We start from the raw sequence: 21,492 nt of genomic DNA, 5'->3' as shown, positions 1-21,492 counted from the left end.
CGAGGGCTATCTGCGCTAGCCGTCCCTAATTTAGCAGTGTAAGACTAGAGGAAAGGCAGCTAGTCTTCAGCACCCACCACCAACTCTTGGGCTATTATTTTACCAACGAATAGTGGGATTGACTGTCACATTATAACGTCTCCTAGGCATTAATAAAGGACTTGTGTTCTAATGAAATAAATATTGTGCAGAATTATTTATAAGCTAAATTACTGGCTTTTTGTAAAAATTAATACAGTATTAAATTATTATTTGTTCACATGTTTAAGTTAACACCACATTACATGTCTTTTACAACTTTTGTTTTTTTTCTTTACTGAAACATCAAAATTATACTGACGTAATTTGTCAGTTTTATATTGTTTTGAATATCCGCTTGTAGCTGTATAAAGAGCTATAAATATGCGCAAAACTGTCTATAATTTTGGACTGATAAATTAGAGTGAAGGTGGCAAGTTAGTCAACACCACCTACCGCCAACTGCTGGGCTAATTTTCTTTGATAAAATAGTGAGACTCAAGCGTCACTTATATTGAGTATATACGTAAACTGTTTACCTCTTATTCTGGTATGCTAACCACTAAACCACGTTCGATTTATTTTGAAAAATTAAAAAAAAAGAAAGTGTAGGTTTGAGAGAGAGTCAAACGTGCCCAGTTTGCTGTGATCAAAACACACCTCTGAAATAAGGTGTGAAAATTCGATTCGTTGCTTTAAGTTATTCCAGATGTAACTGACCTGTTGGTCTTTAAATGATTGTATGGTGGGGACCTTTTTGTATATTTAGAGATTTAAGAATAAATAATATGTAAAGGGTAAAGAAACTTGTTAAATGTTGGAGAGAAATATCATTCAAACTATAGAAATGTATATACATACAAACTCAGGAGAATAATATACAGTTCTATGGAGAATTCATTTGTAAATCTACCAATTTCCAAATAACAAAAACTCACCGTGATAAACTGATCAACGACTGTTGAAAGCAAGTGTCACGTGAACACCACGTCAAAAGCGAAAATTGATAAACGGTCGCCTGTATTGTTATAATCGTACACGGGAAACGGCATGTGATCGCCAATAAATATAATACACAGTATCATTTGCATTACTTTAATACACTATAGAGGAAAATTGGAAAGTCAATGAATTTGTTGTTTGTTTTTGCTTTGTTTTCCTTATAAGATCGAAATTGGTGAGTCTTATTATTGAATCTGAGATAATATACAGTGCAATTTTCTGAACATTTATTATTTATAATAAAGCATAATATATAAAACGTATGAACGTATTACATTGGTCTATAACAAGGCCATTAAATCTATAAGATATGCGGTAAACAAAAGAAAGACTATATCGATCATTGCTTATAATTTAAACGTATTCGCAATATCTTAATATAATGGTAATTCAATGAGACACACGGTTCAGCTAATAAAGTGATATATTTATGTCGAGTGTGAGTGTTTTCCTTATAGCAAAGCCATATCAGGCTACCTGCTGAGTCCACCAAGAGGGATCGAACTCCTAATTTTAGAGTTGTAAGTCCGTAAATTTACCGCGAATAATTAAACCAATTTGTATAAGCGAAATAAACTATGAAAACTTCATATTTCAAAACTCAACTTTTAACAACCGATTTAACTGGATAGATATGATTTTGATAAAAGCGTAAGAACAAAGTGACATTATATTATATTATATTATATTATATTATATTATATTATATTATATTATATTATATTATATTATATTATATTATGCTATTTTATAAACTAAAAAAATAAAGAGAATAAAACTACAATAATTAAAACTTTTCCCACGGTCCAGCATCACCAGGTGGGTTACGGTGTTCGACTCATAATCTGAGGGTCACGTGTTCGAATCCCCGTCGCACCAAACATGCTCGCTCTTTCAGCCGTGGGGCGTATAATGTGATGGTCAATCCCACTATTCGTTGGTAAAAAAGAAGCCCAAGAGTTGACTGTGGATGGTGATGACTAGCTGTCTTCCCTCTAGTCTTCGCTGCTAAATTAGAGATGGCTATCGCAGATAGCTCTCGTGTAGCTTGGTGCAAAATTCAAAACAAACAAACAAACTTTTTTTGGGGTAGGGAGTAACCTAGGGTTGCTGGATTTAGTTATTCCCACGTATCCACTTTGAACTATAATCTAAATTAGGTTAAATTTAATACTTTACAACATTTTGACGATTCTAACGTATATCTCTTGGGTAAAGAGTGCGTGACTTAGTGTCAACCCGTTTAATAATGTTAGTTTTAAGTAATTTACGACACATTGACATCCATCACATATTTTCATATTACTAACCTACCAATCTAGTGTGCCTTTATATTAATTTCTTGTCATATTTTTCTCCTGGTTGGACACCAACATTGGGTTATTTGCTGTGTCCACCGTGAGTGTCGATTTTAGCGCAGCACAAAAGCATAGATTCAGTAAATATGTATATAGTTTGATCTAGAACATAATAAATGTTCACTTGTAAATTTGTGCTTGAACATTTAATAACTATAAGTTTTAACTTGTGTCTTTCATTGTTCTCATCAAGGTCGAATCTTTTGTTTACTGGTGAATATAATTAGGAAGGAAATTTCATTTAAAATTTATTTCATTTTCTTAACAGCTCTAAACTACTTTTATAATTGCTGTAATTTAAAGTAAATGTTTCCAGTTCAGTAATTTTCTAACACATTATTTGAATATATAGCATAGCATTTTACTGATCCACTGGTTTAGCTGTTGTTAAGCGTATATATATATATATATACAACAGGCTATCTTTGCTCTGCCCACCAGGGGTATCGAAAACCAATTTTTAGCATCGAAATTTAAGCCGACAAACAAGTAAACTTAGCGCAGCTTTCTTTCAGAAGTTTCACTTTTTGTGTACAAAAACAATGTCAAAGAAATTTGTGACTGGTCAACTGTACACAAACACTCGTCATAGTGTAAAGTGTTTGCTTCTTTGGAGCTACGCTATAACTTTAACTTGTCATCACTTTACCAAATAAGCAATAAACCAAAAAGCTTTGTCACCTACCAGTCTGACCTTATACAGGGTGTTCGGAAAGTGCAGTTTTGAAAGCAGCGATAACAACATTCATTCACTCTATTTCAAGCCAGCAACTGATAACAGTGTTTAGAAACAAAATAAAAAGGATCCAGGCCTGTACTGACGCCAACGGGAGTCACTTTCAACATTTTTTATAATTGTCATTGATATTTACTTCCTGTATTCTATATTGAAACATGTCTGTTAATAAATATATAAGTGCACAGTGACTTTCCGAACACCCTGTATAAAATGAAAGTGTTGGATTACAGGTCAGGGTCGTGTTTTTTTAATTCTCGAGAACATATGTATATATACAGCAAGCAAGTAACACAGTACACGACCAAAATGCAAAACGCGAGTTCAATATTATTGCAACAACCATGGAAGATAACACATACAGTCATGTGAAAAAATTAGGACACTCTATGAAAGCCTGTGTATTTTTGTAACATTTTTTGATAAATGGATATTTAATCTAAATTGTAACAATACTGAGAGATTAAAGTAATATAACTAAACAATTAAAACTGAAGAAAAGACTTTTGAAGTCTTCTGTAAAATGTAATTCTACAAAAATTCGTATTCTAATTGAGAAAAACGTTAGGACACCCTACCACCTAATACCAACGCATTATGGAATTGAGTGTCATATTATAACGCCCCACAGCTGAAATAGCGATTATGCTTAGTGCAACCGGGATTTGAACTCGCTACCCTCAGATTACGAGACGTAATGATGCTTGGCCATCCCGGGCTAAAATTCTATACAAATGAATTAATAGATAAGGATCTGGAATCTACTTTCTACTGTGTTTGTTTCGTTCATCGATAGACCTTTAGCTGTGTCAAGCTAGAAAAGTTTGTTTATTTTTTTATTTCGCGCAAAGCTACACGAGGGCTATCTGCGCTAGCCGTCCCTAATTTTGCAGTGTAAGACTAGAGGGAAGGCAGCTAGTCATCACCACCCACCTCCGACTCTTGGACTACTCTTTTACCAACGAATAGTGGCATTGACGGTCACATTATAACGCCCCACGGCTGAAAGGGCAAACATGTTTGATGCGACAGGGATTCGAACCTGTGACCCTCAGATTATGAGTCGAACACCATAACCCACCTGGTGATGCTGGACCGTCGAACGCCTTACCCCACATAGTTTCAAACTTTATAATTAAGGAGAAAGGTGAACAGTTTCATTTTCGTGCTAGTTGTAAACGACTTAAATGGATCTGTAAGGATTTGAGTTCCATTATAACATAAAAGAAAAAGGTGAGTAGGAATAAAAGTTACAAAAGAGTAAATACAAATTTTGAAAATATAGCAGTGAAAGCAAAACATGAAGCAAACGTTTTTAGATAATAAGGAACTTGGTACGTGGCACGCTTCCGACTCTCGAACGGTAGGAACCGAGTGTGACAGGTGCATCGACAACAACTGTTGAAATTTGAAACACACACAGCCTTTTCCTTCACTCTCGGTGTGTAACGTCAGAGAATTATCCCCATTTTGTGCAGTGTACTTTGATCAACATCCATACACTTCTTTAGCCAGAGAGAAAACAGCGACTTCTGAGGCGCTCTCACTTTAGGGTAACAAGCATTTAATACGATTTTGTTGAAAGAGAAAAAAAAAGAGGCGAGTACACGACTTCTTCCGATCGAAATAAAAATACACATTGATAAAGACAGGTAAATTAACGTGCATAGACGAATGCCCAATAAAAGAAGGGTGAACATTAAATGTAATAAATAATTCTCCTGACACAAGCTCGTGTAAAAAACTAAAGTCTACGCACACATCTGTAAGTGATGGGATGTAGGCCTGTGTAACGAGAGGAAAATACCAGATTTTGTGAAAGTAGGAAAGAAATATAACGAACACTAAACCCCAACATGTGACTAAAAGCCGTTTGAGAAAGTTCTCAGAGGCCTAATTGATCAATTAATTGTTGCATGTCAATCAATGCACACACGCCTGCGTGCGACAGTTTCCACCCCTCGAAAAGACAATCGTGTACTTCCGGGGATGTGAACGCACACTGGAGTTATTACGACTCAGGCTACACTTTCCAGCGTCCTCCAGTAACAGTGAATTTCTAAAGCATCTCTTATATTTCACAACTAGGAAAGTTTAGGCTGCGACAACGATTTTCTTTTAGGGTAATACTTAAAACACCAAATAAGAAAGAGAATTAAACTGTCATCGTTCATACCACGTTGAAAACGCCGGTTCTCGTCATCGAGTGCAGACGTGTCTTTTTTGAGCCACTGATAGACTTAGTGTGTGTTCAGTAGCTAAGCCTAGTGAGTGTAAACTTATATTTTTTTCTGGATTTGTGCTTTTTGGAATTTGTTTGAAGATGTCTTCATCTACTCAAAACGTTATGGAAGTAATGCGTCGCACGGTGTTCATGGAAACTTCAAATTCAAGCCATGGGGACGTGATCCATGCTGTTGTTACTACGATTGGTGCAGCGTCGGTTACTGCTGTTGTTCCTCGCCCGGGAGGTTATGAGGTAACATTTGTTCTCCTTGCTGATGTGGACCTGGCTATCGATGCTGGTCTTGTTGTAAATGGTGTACATTGTTCTGCTAATGGTGTAATTAAACGCACTATTGCTGTGTCTATTATGGATGTCCCGGAATATATAGACGATGATGTTATACTAAATAAACTTAAGGATTTTAATTGTGAAGTAAAAAGCCCCATTGTGTGGAAGCGGGACCAGGGCATATATTTAGGTATACGCCATGTTCGTGTGTCTTTTAGGGAGAAATGTATCACTTTGCCTTACATAGTAAAATTTTTCTATCCTTTGGGCAAGGCGGTTATGTTAAAGGTGAAGCATGATCGCCAGTCTAAAGTGTGTAATCTATGTTTAGGGGCGGATCATTTATATCGCGATTGTTTCCAGTTTATTTGCGGATATTGTCATGTGCAAGGACACGTTCGGCAACGTTGTCCCAAGCTTGTTGTTCCTCGGTCTTCTTCTGATGACGGCGCTGAAGTAGCCACGGCTGCTCCTTCTCGTGCAGTGCCTGATGACGCTGACAAAATATCTGTTCGTTCACGCGTTGATTTGGAGGTTCCCCTTTCATAGCTCCTGATTGACTTAATGTGTGTTTCTTAGCTAAGACTAGTGAGCGTATAGTTATTTTTTTATAGTTTTTTTGGCTTTTTGCAATTTGTTGGAATATGTCTTCATCAACAAAGAATGTTATGGAAGTTATGCGTCGCACAGTGTTTTTGGAAACGACAAATTCAAGCCATGGGGACGTTATCCATTCTGTTGTTACTACGTTTGGTGCTTCGTCGGTTACTGCTGTTGTTCCAAGATGGGGAGGTTATGAGGTAACTTTTGTTCTCCCTGCTGAAGTGGACCTGGCTATCAATGCTGGTCTTGTTGTTAATGGGGTACAATGTTCTGCAAATGGTATAACTAAGCGAACTATTACTGTGTCTTTCATGGATGTACCTGAATATATAGACGATGATGTTATACTGAATAAGCTTAAGGATTTTGATTGTGAATGCTTGTGTGAAAATGCTAAATATATTTTTATGCATCTCTAAGTTAAAACAAATTTTAAAAGAAAAATACTTTAGATGTTAATACATACAGAAGGAGCAATGTGAAACAACATTTCCTTAAATCAGTCAATCATCTTCTACTGGTGCTCTGTGTGGATTATGTGTTGCATCCAAAACTGCACACACAAAGGTGAGGTTCCAATAATAAAAAATATTGATTTTGTTAATCAACAGTGTAAAATCAAGTTGTTTATATACCTCCACTTATAATTTATTTTAGCATTTAAGCCCAGTGACAAAAACTACATGTAATTCTGCAATCCATTCAGTTTTTGTTGTGTAAATATAAGCATTGAACCTGCTTGGCTGAAGATTTAACCCTCCATAAACTGAGTAATACATGATACTGAATAAGGCTGTATAATGTGAAAAGTATATTATAGTTGGTTGAAATATATTAACTACAGACATTTATTGAACACCAATTTTGTTTCAAAATTTAAAATGTTTTTTCTAAGGTTCTTGGATTTAAAATCAAAGCACAAATTTTGTTTTATTGATTCTTATCTTATTTTAAATTACAAATTCTACAACAATTTTAGAATGTCCTTTTTGTAACATTTATTTGAGATAATGGGTAGAGAACTATGTTAAAATTATGTGAATGAATATTGTGTTTACTTTATTAGGTTGTCTTGCTAGAAGATGGCTCGGACATGACAGACATAAAAGCTCTGAAAATGAAAAGAATGATAACTAGTTTGAGTCAGGTTGGAAGCTACCAACTAGTGGGCTACCAGGATGGAACTGTTTGCTTTTTGTAAAGGCAAAAAGGTAGTATGGTTTATTTTGTTATGATTATTAAATTTGAGGTTAGAAAGCACTAGAAAAACTCAAGTATTTTTTTTTAGTAGAATAACTACAATAGTTAGTTTTATCAGTGTTTATACTGTTTCAGAAAGTAGCTGGATTATTGATTCAGTAATGATTTTTATGAGATGGTAATCCATGTCTTCACACAAATGTTGTTCCTCTCTTGTATCTCCTATGAGGTTTTCATGACACTAGACTTGAACTTACTCATATGAACTGCACTGTTGCATTATGATGTCATCATGCAAAAACAGTCCTTCAGCAGCAGGAAAACAACACATCCTCCATGTGCAATAACTCCTCCAATGCACTTGTGATAACTTCATTCTTAGCACTGCATTGAACAGATATGTCATTTTTTTTCTCTCATTTGCACTTAATTTGATGAGGGAAACTTTTGTTTTTATGATATCTTTATTTATTATTTTTGTTTTTATACACTTGCAGTATTACATAACAAGACTAAAGATTGAATACCTTTTCCCATGCCAGTTATACTGAGCTTCTCACTAGTCAAAAAAACACTTCTCATGGGCATTGTGGTTGAACTTTAGCATATGTGGCAACTGATGGAGGTTTCTACTTTTGTATACATTACCTTGAAACAAGATAAAGCCATAGGCTAAACATGAATGGATAGAAAAGATTATTTTCTATCTAAGTCAGTGTTAAATAAATATTATTTGCATAAAAAGTTGTGTATGATCTCTGAGAAGTGACTAGTGATGGTATCAAAGAAAGGATTTTAATGTGAAGTTTACAAACTTAGGAACAAGCCTCAAACCTGGGATTTTGTTGTTTTCTTGAATTTTATTTTATAATGATTTTGTTCAATATAACTTCCTTTGTGTACATGTTTCAAAACTACAGGAATATTCTTACTTGAGAAGATGTAAGAATAAGTTAAAGTGGTTTTGCTAGTGCAATATATTCAAGTAAAAGAATAGTTTCATATATATTTATTTTTCATAATAAATTTTTAACACTAAAACAACCCATAGTAATACAGGAATGTCTCAGGTATTGAAACTAAACTAAAACTGTTAGAGAGAAATTAAACTTGACTGTTGTTCTTTATTAATCTTGTACCTGTGAATGAAACTTACTGTAGGTTTTCTAGTGCTCAGATCCTTTATCCATTTCCATCTTGATAGAACTGTGAATCTTAAGAAATTACTATACATAAATAAAGCACTTGTAAAAGTCTCTCTTGGTATTTATAGTTATGTTTATTTAATGGTACCATCAGACGTCTTTGGACAGTATCAGATGGATTTCATTTGTATCCTGGATCTCAAACCTTTATTAGAATATCATAATTAAATTATACTTTGAAAAGAAAATTTACATTCATTAAAAAGTTTACCTTTAGTCAGTATACACATATAAAATTCACAAGAACTTTTAAGACTGAAAATGCGATCCAACCAGTAATGATATCATATGCTATCAAATTATTTCTTTATCTTCTATTTTAGTTTTTAATTTATTAACCACTACTTTCTGTATAGGCAAGAAAAAAATATTTAATTAATACTAACCAATGCTTGTGGAATTTTATAAATTAATCAAGCCATCAGAACTAGGGATGTTAACATATCCAGTACTAGGTTTGTAAGTGTTGTATTAAAAAACAAACAAACATGTGTTTCATTCCCTTTGAACATGAAAAGAAAGGTGAATATTTTTCACAGGTATATGCTTTGGTTTCACCATGGTTATTTATAGCATCTAGATAACCAGCTTTAAAATATGTTGATGTTATTATTACCATTTAATGACTAATTATCCAGCATGGTTAAGTGATTAGGGTTCTTGACTTGGAATCTGAGGGTTGTGAGTTTGAATCCCCATCCCACCAAATATGCTCACCCTTTCAGCAATGGATGTGTTACAATGTGACTTCAGTCACACTATTTATTGGTGAAAACGTAGCCTAAGAGTTAGCAGTGGATGGTGATGACTCGCTGGCCTTCCCTGTAGTTTTCCACTGCTAAATTAGGGATGGCTAGTGGAGATAGCCCTTGTGAAAAACAAACTGTCCAATTACACATTGGTGATAGTTAATCCAGGGTTGATGATAATGGGAAATACAGGGTGTCCCAAAATGCATATACCAAAAGGAAAGTTGACCTAACAGGTGTTATGGCCACATAAACCATATGTTAATATGGAGGTATGGAATACTCTATCTTTCACACTTCTCTTAAAAGGTGATGTGGTTGGTGAGGATCTGTAAACCTTGTTTTAGAACAGTCTTTAAATGATCAGTGATGTCGAGAAACCCACTTGTTGAGAAATTTATACGCAAAAACGGCTTTGTGGACCTGACGATGACCGAAGAAGGTCGAAACGTTGTTCGCTCTTCTATGTAAAATATTTTCTCAACCCAAACGAGCAATTTTTGCATATAAAAAGTCTTTAAATGACTACCACTTAGATTGTATCACATCCTGCAGTTTGAAGGATAATTTCTTGGTAAGTGCAGAACAAGTTTCTTTTGCTTTGCTTTAGATTGCCTATACTTTTATGAATAGGATAACCTAGTTAAAACTTGCCTCTTTTTGATATGTGTTATCACTTCGAAACATTTGGGTAATTATCTTTTTGATGTGTGTTATTACTTATAAACATTTGGTTACGTGTGTTATCACTAATAACCAACTCTTTATAAGTGATAATGCTTAAAATGTGTAGCAAAAGTGAAGAACTTTGAAATTTAAAAATAAACAACCAAACACGTTTCTACCTTTGAATAGAATGGAAAAAATTTTTTTATATTTATTAATTATAACATTTAAAGAACAACGAGAAAATTTTTGATACATCTGGATTGTCTTATTCACTAAATTAAACTAAAATCTTAAAAAAAGATTTAAACTCAAAGCTAGCCATTATCGTTCAAATATATTTTAAGCTTTCCCTTAAACTTACTTAAATTAACTGTGTTCATATCTGAAAGTAGTACTTCTCCTTTGATGCCCTTTCCAACTGTTCAATATTTGTACTGAAGTAAAGACCTCTATAGGTGGCCAAATCAGTGACCTATGGAATGACATTATAACCTTTTTATACTTGTATTTAGAATTTGTGTAGATACAGTCTAAAACCCGATTTTTCCCTGCTCTTAGCAACAGCACATTGTTTGGATGGCTTAAAAAAATTAATGATCAATAAGGAAGACACTGAGATCTTTTTCTTCTGTAATACCTTTAATGTTAAATTAAATTTCAGCTTGTGATACACCACATGTAATACATTGTATTTATTAGAATTAAAAACAAGGTGCAATTTCTTTGCCCAGCTCACTAACTAATCCAAATTTTTTTGTAAAGCAGCAGCGTCCTTTTCACAGTCAACAACACCCAAAACTTTAATAATGTCAGTAAATTTAAAATATCAATAGATTATTTATTCATCTATGTCACTAAAGTAAATAAAAAAAAAAAAAACAACAACAACAAATGTGCTAACACTGAGCCTTGATGTTCCCTACTTGTGACATTAGTCTGGTTTGACCTAGCTGTATTTATAACAACTATTTGCTTTCTTCTGTCTAGCCAGCTTTCTATCTAATGAGCCAACCTATTCACCACAGCTACTGAGATAACATTTTTCAACAACCATTTTATGTGGCACTTTGTCAAATCCTTTCTGAAAATCCAGATACACCATCTTACCCTTACCTACACAAAAAGTAATCTCTTGATATAGTGTTAAAAAGTTATTTAGGCAAGTTTTTAAGGTGCTGAGAATTCAACACAAGTTTTAAGTGACTTTCCAAAGCATCTTTTATCACCACTGACATGCGACTAATAGACTCATAATTAATAATTACTGGAACAATTTCTATTACCTCTATTGAAAAGGATAGTGACATAAGCCAACTTGAAATCTTATATTCAAGGATTTACAAAAATTTAAAGCAAATGGCTCACATGATCATGACTTAATCTCTTTCAAAACTCTTGGAGAAACATTATCTGTATCCAGGAGCTTTATCATTTTTTAAACTTCCAAATGTTTTCTTAACAAGCTTATAATTAATGTGATCATTCTAATTCAGCCTTGTTTCCATCTAGAAACTGCTTGGTTTGAGAAACACTGATTAAATCTTTATTAATAAAAACTAAAGGATAACGTGTTATGTAATTCTTTTCCTTATAAATACTTTGTCACTGTTTGAAAGATGCCTAAGCCATATAAGCCATTTCTGATACCATTATGTTGCTTTGGGGAAATGATTTGAGACACTTGGTGAATTCTTAGAGATATATATATGCATTTAATATTTTAATTCACCCTTCTTTTCAGATTTTATCTTCAAGCCTCCTAGGCCTGGCATGGCCTGGTGGTTAGGGTGCTCAGTTTGTAATCTGCAGGTTGAAACTTCAAGTCATGTTACTAAACAGATAGACTATTTAGTGGGTCTGGTACCAAATATATCTATGGTTCCCTATTTGAATGTGCTCTCTTTTCATAATTTATTCAGATAATATTGAAATAATTCATGTTTTAAGTCATTAAAATTGAACAATTTTGGTAAGCTGCACTTCATGCTGGGATTTTGTTTTCCAGTCAGTATAATAGAAGCAGTCATGAAGTCTTTATTTTCCTTTCTTCAAAATCTATTGTGTATTTAAAAAAAAAAAAAAAAAAAAAAAGTGTCTGAGATGTAGTTATAGTATAACTTTAACTGCATAAAGTGCTCTAGAAAAACAGTGTGATTCAAAAATGTATGCTTTTTAAATACTGTTTCAAAAAATGTATTAAATTCTGTCCGTGAAAATACGTATAAACTTGTGCACTTAAAAAAACTTGAAGACACTTTGTGATTGGCTCCTTCCAAGAGTTGGGAACTATCACCATTGTTGATATATCCCCTACTGGTATCTCTGCTCTCCAATAAATCCTTTGTTTAATTTTATTTTTCTGGCTTATTCACAAATGTATTGAAGGCATTAAACTGTTTTTACTTCTGTTTAATAGTAACCCTTGAAGTATTTACTTAGAAACGTTTGTGAATATTTCAAAGTAAGATTTAGTTTTTTCTATACCTTACGTCAGGACGAGAGAAGTGTTAGCTACAAAAGAGTAATATATATGTGTGTGCATGGATGCATAAGTATGTTTTAACTTGCATGTGTAAATGTATCTTCAGAATTATTATCAGTTGAGTTACAGTTTCTAGATAGGATTCACTTGTATGTATTGTGACACATTGTTTCTTGAGTTGTGGCTGTTAGGTTGGATTCACTTGTGCACATTATGACCCATTGTTAGACAAATTGTGATTTTTTAGGTAGAATTCACTTGTGTGCATTATGACCCATTGTTAATTGAGTTGATAAAGTAATTATGTGTGATTTAATTCAAATACAATGAGTTGTAACTGATCTACTTAAAAGTTATCTTACCATGTGTAACACATTACTTGATAAATGTCATTATTTCAATCCATGTTAAAGTTCTACAGTAACATTTGTTTTATTTTACTAACTACTAAATGTTCCATAACATAAACCTTCTCTCAGTTGTTCAACAGTAAGTTTACAAACTTAGTGCTAAAACTTGGGGTTTGATTTTCCAAAATGGACAGAGTGGAGATAGCCTATTGTTTAACTTTGCAGTAAAAACAAAATTATATTATTGAAATCATGTATAGTCTATAATTTATTTCTGCCAAACATTTTTTTTTTTTTTTGGTATGAACCTGGGACAGTCACTTTTGACTGTTCAGATGGCTTCAGTTTCAGGAAACCTGACATGATTAAATAAGAAATGACAGCATAGATATTCACAATCATGGCTTAAAGTTGAATTTAGAACATAAAAATCATCATTTTTATTATATTTGTAATGTGGACTTGTGTTTATGTAGATACAGACAGGCAGATATATAAGCTGTAACTCAAATGGAAATATATAAATAAATCTGTTTCTTAGGGAGGTTACATCTTTGCTGGATGTGTAGATGGTTCATCAGCATTATGGAATATAAATGGAAATTTGATTACCAGTCTGCCTGCGTTATATTCCCACAAAAGCTACCCAGCTTTTACCCTGCAGAAAGGTAAATTGTACTCATTCTTCTAAGTTTGTTTTTGTTATGATTTCTACTTTCCTAAGGTTTAATAATGTCATACAATGACAAATGTGCCAATAATATATTTATAACAATTGAAGATTTAGTATTAACTTTTGGTTACAGAAAGCTGTCTACTTAGAGAAGAACTAAAATCTAAAAATAAACCTGGATTAAATGAGCATAGCTAATCAAATATACTTGTTTTATATTATTGCTTACAAAGATTACAATGCATTGGTTCACCAGTTTGGTGCTTTACTGTTAAAGGAGAGATGATTGATTCGGAGAAAACTTTAAATCATAAAAAATGTGTGTGTACAAATTGCCTGGATATTATATGAATAACACTGAGAAGATACAGGGGTTATCTTATGGTCATCAGATACAATTAGTGACTGTTGAGCTTGTTAGTTAATGTGAATTTTTCCATTTAACCTCTAGGTATCTTTCATATTTTGTGTTGTTCAGCTCGTATCAAAGTGGTATCTTCTCTCACATATTCTAAATCATATTTGATTTTTATATTTTCTTGATAATAAACGTCTTGAAACCATCAATGATAACTTCCTATGCATGATGTGCCACGAATTAACAAAAACCCACAAAAAAGACCATAGGTAGTTGAATAAAACCTGCAATTACTCTGTGTTACCTGGGTGGCATAAGTGTAAGAAGCCACATCAGTTAAATTAACTGTCATTACATACACTTACTTTATATACCATGAATGATGTATATTGGATATTAATCGTTTTTTAAATGGTTTTTATAGGAATGTTCTCTTAAGATCCTTAGTATTTTGGTGATATCCATGCAGTAGTTACATTAAAATTTACATATATTGGTTACATATATTTTGACCTTCTTAGGTCATCTTCATGTTGTTCTCTGTTTTCTTTTTGTAAAATTGTTAATACCTATACCAGTCATTCTGGGATACAGCCTGCTATAATGTGTTGTTTTAGTATTTTGTTTCCCAAACTCTAGAAAGAAGTTGTTAAAATATTATGAATCTGTATATTCCTCAGCAGTTGTTATTATGTTATCACATCAGGTTTACTGTTGTATTTTTCTTTCTTTAAAAGAGAATGAGAACTTGGGCAAAGAAAGTCGATTTAGGGGCCTGATTGCAACAGAAGAAGAAGAAGATTGTTCTATTACAATCAGAAAACCTTTTGCAGTAAGTATTTGTAAACATTATCTATTGTTATTAATGGCATGACAAGTGCATGGTGTAAAAGCTATTCTTTTTATTTTCTCAAATCATATAACAGTAGAGTATAAGCACAAGTTAAATTATTCTTGTGGAAAGAGGGTTGTGGTATATTAAATAAAACATTTTTTAAATTTCAAAACTACAGTTATGATCCTTTTTGAGATTTGATATTTATACTCCCACCCAAACACTTATAAAACATTATTATATGTGTGTGTGTGTGTGTGTGTGTGTGTATATATAGATTTTGTGTCTCTGTCCATTGTCAGACTACTACTAGTTCAATAGCCCAATCTCAGACTTTGTGGAATGGTAGCTTGTAACTTTTTAATAAGGGTTTATAACTCCCTCCACCCCCCAACATTGATGTTATTGAACACTTGTTATCTTTGAGGGAAATTAATGTTAACTACATTCGTAGGGAGTGCCACATCTTTACACACGAAAAAAAAAAAAAAATTATAGCACAATATATAGAGTGTTGGGGAAGGCACAGAATGTCTTATATTTAAAAGAGTGTGCTAGCACTCTTAATGGTAGAATGGAATGAAAAAAAAAATGTATACCACTATTGCAATAATACGTGAGCTCAAATGAAGTTTCTAATCCAACACCCATCATAAAGCCGATATGAAAAATACATTTCTTGAGTTATGACCACTTTGTTTTAACCCATGACCTTTCAACTTTGTCGCATAAGACACATTTGAAGCCAATGACCACAGATTAATTAAGCATGTGAAACACTGTGGAGAGACATAAAAGTTAAGTGTTGAAAGCATGTAACAGAAATCACACCTTCCGTAAATATTTAGACCATTTGTAACTAGTGTGATGCCACCAAAAATAAATAATTTTGAGGAAGGGTATGCAACAGTCCTTTTCAATATGTACTTAGATCAGAGATATTCCATGTACTTAACGACATAGAAAACAAAAAATTATTGATCAACTTGGGGTACCAGGACCATCTGGAAAGAGACCTGCAATAAATAATTCCTTAAGCATGGAAAGCAAAGTGTGTTGTCCCTTGTAACAGGTGAGAATCCAAACACATAAAATCTAATGAGGGTAGGTTTCCATGTGCCCCAGGCAACAGTACACAACATAATCAAGAAGTATCTTCGTTGAAAAGGGCAACAGGTTACAAGTTCATCAAAATAAGGTTTCCAGTTGTAACTCCCAGTTAATGGCTCTATACTTCAAGCACCTAAAGAATAAAACAGCATTCTTGCTATTCTATATGAAGACATGCCAATAAAGTCACCACATGCAATGCTTGTGAATTTACGTGAGATCAGTCTGTTGAAACAGACACCAGGAAACCATCATCCTTGTGCACTAACATCTTACAAGAAACTTTCAGGAAGAATGGTGTACTGTTGACATGAAAGTATTACAACAGAGCCTTTTACAATAGCAACTACACTTCTGAGCCATTATCAAGATGCATGGTCCTCAGATAAATCATAAACAAACATGGCTGTGTGTGCTTTATTGAGAAGAAGTAGCCCCAAAATCATTTTGATATAATGTACTCGACTATCAGTATTACATACCTATACACACATGATGTTTAATTGTTGATGTATATTTATTTGGAAATTTAGACACATTATATTTATTCTGATGACTTTAATTACAAATCTTTTCACACATAACATTTAACAAGCTAATTTATATTATGAACCTCTATGGAAAATATAAACATCATGCATATCCAGTGTGATGTAATAAATCAAATATTCTGAGTTTTGGGTGGTGGTACTTTTTATTCCTAATTTATTTAATATTCATTATATTGTAGCGGATAAGACTATTTAGAGCATTGTGCTTGAGGTTGTCTTTACTTCACTGGTTAATTGTGATTGCAAAGAAGTTTTAATCTTATGTCTTTCACAACATGTTACTTATTTGGTTTTTTTAATTGTTAGATACTGATTCTATTTTACTGTTTCATTAGTAATTGTATTTTAAACTGCACTTGTGTTTGACTTTTCATTATATTTTGTAAAGTCCTGTTAAAAATATGTTTCTTTCTTATCATGTGAAAAAAAACGCAACTAGACAATTTGGAGTTCGTTCTCTAAAAGTTCAATATATTTAATCAATTAAACAGTTATAAAGTAATTCATAAATTTTAAACTCTCTTACATATATTAAGGAATTAGGTGATAAGTTGTTTCATATCCTTTCAGATTATAAGAGAATAGAAAAATGCACCTTGTATGGACACAGTAAGCCAGTACTGGGATGTGCTGTGATAAACAATGAACAGTTAATCTCAACTTCTCAAGATCGAACCCTGAAGTTTTGGAACTTGAAGACTTTAACAGATGATAATTCTAAACACCACAAGGGTCGAATGAACATAGTTAGGATTTCGGACAATGGGCGTCACATTCTCAGTAGGGATGAGTTGGGAAAGCTGGTAATATGGGAGTTGACTATAAACGGTAGCTTATCTGCCATTAGTTACTGTAGCCATGAAGAGGTAAGTTTGGTTCAGATTCAGTTTATCCAAAAAATAATTATGATACACTCAGTATGAAAGTAAAAGAATGAATCTGTAAAATGCCACTAAGGAAACAGAAGACTTGTATGGTTAATGGAGTGTTGATCGTAAATAGATAAATTATTACATTGATATTTCATGCAGTTTAAATCATGTCATAATATCTTGTAGTTTTCTTCAACATTAACTAACCTTTACATAGGTCTTGTTATAATTTTTAGCTTCTTGTCACATGTATATGTAATATATGAAAGTAATAGTACTTACTTACTATGTGGTTTTTCAGTCAGTACAGGAAAGGTGTCATAAGGAATTCCCATAAGGAAAAAAGATGGTTTCTAACTGATCTATTTCTTTTTATTTATATTTGTTTGTACTTAAACTGTGAATAGGTGTTGCTCTCAGAAAATGTATATTTTTTTGTGTGTGTCATAGAGTCCTATTACTTTTGGAGAACCCTGTGTGGTATTCTGATCTGGATTTATGTTATTTTTATAGAAGAGTTAATGCACAAGATCACATATGAAAGAGAATTTCAAAATTGACTAAAAACTTGTATATTCAAATATTGGACTATTCTGGGTAGGGAAGAAGGAAAATAGTCAACTCTTCAAAGGTGTTATAGTTTTCAGTCATTTTTTTTTAAATTCATAGATTTATGTAAAATTCTTTAATATAAATTTACAGGAACGTTGTGTTGGTGAAGTGTTTAAATTATTTATATGTACACCAGTATGAACAAAAATATTGTTTTTTCAGAACAAATTACTTTTGTACAAATAAGTTTCAGTTGGAACATAGGATGTTGTCCATTTGCTGTAGCATTTCATATAAATAAAGACTTAAGTAGTTTGCATTAAAAATCATTGTGAAATGACTTTTTAACCTTGTGATCTTGAAATTGTTATGAAATTTACCTAATGGTAAAAATTATCAAGGAAGTTAATAGATTAATATTTGCAATTATTTCTAGAGTGAAAAGTGTTAATTAGGTGCTGTACAACATCTGTGATGACACAAAAGATGAAAATTGTGTTTTATTTGTTTTCTTTCTTTAAAAAAAAAGTTGATAAAGCTTGCAATAAAACTGATTTTACTTGTATCTCTAATGAATGTAATATGTTTCTGAAATGGTCGTTTAATATGCTTTTATTAAAGGTCCATTATTTAAAAAATACTGTAAATTGTTATAAATCTAAAATCACTGGTTATTGCTTTATGTCTTTGAGTGATACCAGTTTACTAATTATTGGTCAGTTTCTTATTTGTAACTAATGATATTCTTATGTTAGTGGACAGAAGAAAATGTAGCAACAGCAGTTTTTGTACACCCAGAGGGGAAGCAAATACTGTGTACAGTTAGCCAGCACACAAAGGAACGAAATGAATCATTTTTAATCTCTCTAAAAAAGGAAGTTTCTTCCTCAAACAAGCCTAATTCAGTATTCTCTTTAAAGTAAGTATTTTGATAGTTTTCCAGCAGTAAAGGTTTTTGTTTTACTTCTACACAGTTGTCTTATTTATATGAGACTCTGAAGACAAACCTTTTTACATTATAACAAATAAACAAGAAATTTGTCAGAGTAGTTGATAAAGAATAAATCATAAGATGCTGGACAGTAAAATTAGAAAAGGTTAAAAGTCACGACAATAAATATGAAGAACATCAAACTTTAACAAATATTAACAGGTGACAAAACTACATTGGAGAAATGGAAAGACAATTGGGAACAAGAACACAAGGACACTACAAGTTTAATGAAAATGTAGATATTAGCCATTGTAGAACATACTATATAAACTAGAAGCAAAGCACACTGAGACAGAGCAGAAAATCATCAAGTCAAACAGTTTTGACAAATAAAATTAATAAAGGAATTTATTTGCATGACCACAATAAATGTTCGTTAGAAATTAGAAACTTATGGCTACCGTTGGTTGAACCCACATTTAGTCGTTCTTCCAATCAGAATCAAGAACAAACAACTAATTTGACTACACTAACTAAGGTTATTGGGACAAGTTTTAAACCTCACAAATATTACTCACAGGTCTCTACTCAACTGTAGGAGGTCATAACTGGGTGGAATTGTATGCTATGCCTAATGAAATATATGTAAAAAGAAGGAATATTTAGTTAGACACAAAACATGAATAATTACTTTTTTAAGGAGTAATAATTTCATAATAAATACATGTGATTTTGACTGGGCAAAAAAATTCTAAAACAAGCTGCAAAGTTGAGCAGAAACTTGGTGACATGTGTGTGTTCTTTTTATCAGGCTCACGGCTTCATGTTTAATACCAGGAGACACCCTAAGTATGTTCATTGCTGATGAAAAAGGTGACATATTATCCTGTGATGACATCTGCAGTAATCCTCTGGAAAAAGAAATTTAACAGGATGTTATATTGTTAAAAACGTGTATGTTTAGACATCTGTTCTTTTCACAGAAAACTTGCTATAGAAGTAATGTACTAAAATTATCTTTGAGTGGTATGGTTTCTCAACATCTTTGCCTTGCAGATTTGATTTAGTGTTCAACAGGTGATAAGTTTAAACTGAGCTGAAGGTTGACATCTACTTATTGTATTTATTTAAATGCAGTTATAAGAAAAGCTGTTAGTAATATCCGAGATTCTTTATAGTTTTGGACAGTTTCTAGATGCATGTTTTTGTATTTTGGTTGATATGACCTTGTGGTTTTCACATTGAGCTGTGGGTTGTGAGGACTAAGGTTTGAGCCACAGTATGCCATTGATCTTCTGTAGTTACCACACTGAGCTGTGGGTTGTGAGAACTAAAGTATGAGCAATTATTCAGAATTTTAACTATTACAGGTTTTCAAAACATTTATTTTAAAAGTTATGTATGTTCAGTCAGAGTAAAGTAAAACTATCTAGACATTGGTCAGTTACATATGTTGTTTCAAAATGAAGGTATAATGACATATAATGTGTTGATTATAAACCAATTTTAAAAGAAATTTTTTCTGTCTTTCAGAATTTTTAGCTGATTTTAGATTTTTAGTTGCACTTATCTTTAACCTCTATTTCTCTAACTGAAGTAAAAGTCTTTAAGTTTGTTTTGTATGTATCATTACTTTTGATTTTGAAACACAGCATCCTTCCTAATTGTATTAGTTCTGTGTGAAAAGGCTATATAAGATTTACATTTTAACTGCAGTATCTGTTACTTCTGCTTGATTTTGTATAATTACTCTATTACCTTAATTTAAAATCAACTTTTCTGGTAGCCTTTGTGCAAATTGGTGTCACAGATAACTTCAACAGAAGGCCAAGTTACCGTTGGTGTGTGGCCAGCAGCACTGTTGACCATTGCTGATGGAGCCGTGTTTGTCGGAGATGTGCAAGGTTTTGTCACAGTAATCATGGGAGATGGTACTACAGTTGTTAGAGTACATTATACTTTTTATTAAATATATTAATTTATCTTTTGATTTTACACTCAAACACCGAGAGATTTCTTTTAATCCTAATTAGACTCGTGTGGAGGAAATAATCTGTTTCAACATCATTAGGAGACATAGACATTCACGTACTGTTTGTATGTCATGAGTTTTCACTGTGTTCACGTACTGCGTTTGTATATCATGAGTTGTTTTTTTTATTAGTTTTTTTTTCAATTTCAGTTCATGATTTGTTGCTGTTTTGAATTAAGCAAAAAGCTACCCACGGGGCTATCTACCACGTGCTCTGCCCACCACGGGTATCGAACCTAGGTTTCTAGCGTTGTAAGTCTGCAGACGTACAGCTGACCCACTGGGGTGGGCGCAGTTCTTGCAGTATCAATTTGATCAGTTTATCCATTCAAATTCGATTCAGTTTATCATTCCTGGTTTCTTTAGCTCAGTGGTTTATGACATACATGTGTAACATTTGAAATTAAGTAGGAGTGAATAAAAGTTTCGTAGCAAGAGTGTGTTTTCTAATAATAAAGCCACATTGGGGTATGTGCTGTGTTCACCAAAAAGTTTGTTTTTAGAATTTCACGCAAAGATACACAAAGGCTTTTTACGCTAGCCGGCTCTAATTTAGCAGTGTAAGACAAGAGAGAAAGTAGCAAATTATCACCACCCACCGCCAACTCTTGGGCTACTCTCTTACCAACGAACAGTGGGATTGATCGTCACATTATAACACCCCCACGGCTGGGAGAGTGAACGTGTT

General features: G+C 32.9%; 1 long non-coding RNA gene across 4 annotated transcripts; it reads left to right on the top strand.

Annotated features, from left to right (window-relative positions):
* The first annotated feature begins 1,123 nt into the window (after positions 1–1,123).
* Positions 1,124–21,241, top strand: LOC143239734 (uncharacterized). 4 transcript variants are annotated; one of them, XR_013021332.1, is made up of 7 exons: positions 1,124–1,195; positions 7,299–7,443; positions 13,429–13,555; positions 14,656–14,750; positions 16,985–17,280; positions 18,594–18,757; positions 19,584–21,241. It is a non-coding gene; the product is annotated as an uncharacterized LOC143239734 (long non-coding RNA). The 4 variants fall into 4 exon arrangements; XR_013021331.1 differs by lacking the exon at positions 1,124–1,195 and adding an exon at positions 5,099–5,381; XR_013021329.1 differs by lacking the exon at positions 1,124–1,195 and adding an exon at positions 5,431–6,799.
* The last annotated feature ends 251 nt before the right edge of the window (positions 21,242–21,492 follow it).

This window comes from Tachypleus tridentatus, chromosome 13 (assembly GCF_004210375.1).
Source record: "Tachypleus tridentatus isolate NWPU-2018 chromosome 13, ASM421037v1, whole genome shotgun sequence".
Classification (NCBI taxonomy): domain Eukaryota; kingdom Metazoa; phylum Arthropoda; class Merostomata; order Xiphosura; family Limulidae; genus Tachypleus; species Tachypleus tridentatus.
This window is presented reverse-complemented; position numbering and strand designations above follow the sequence as displayed.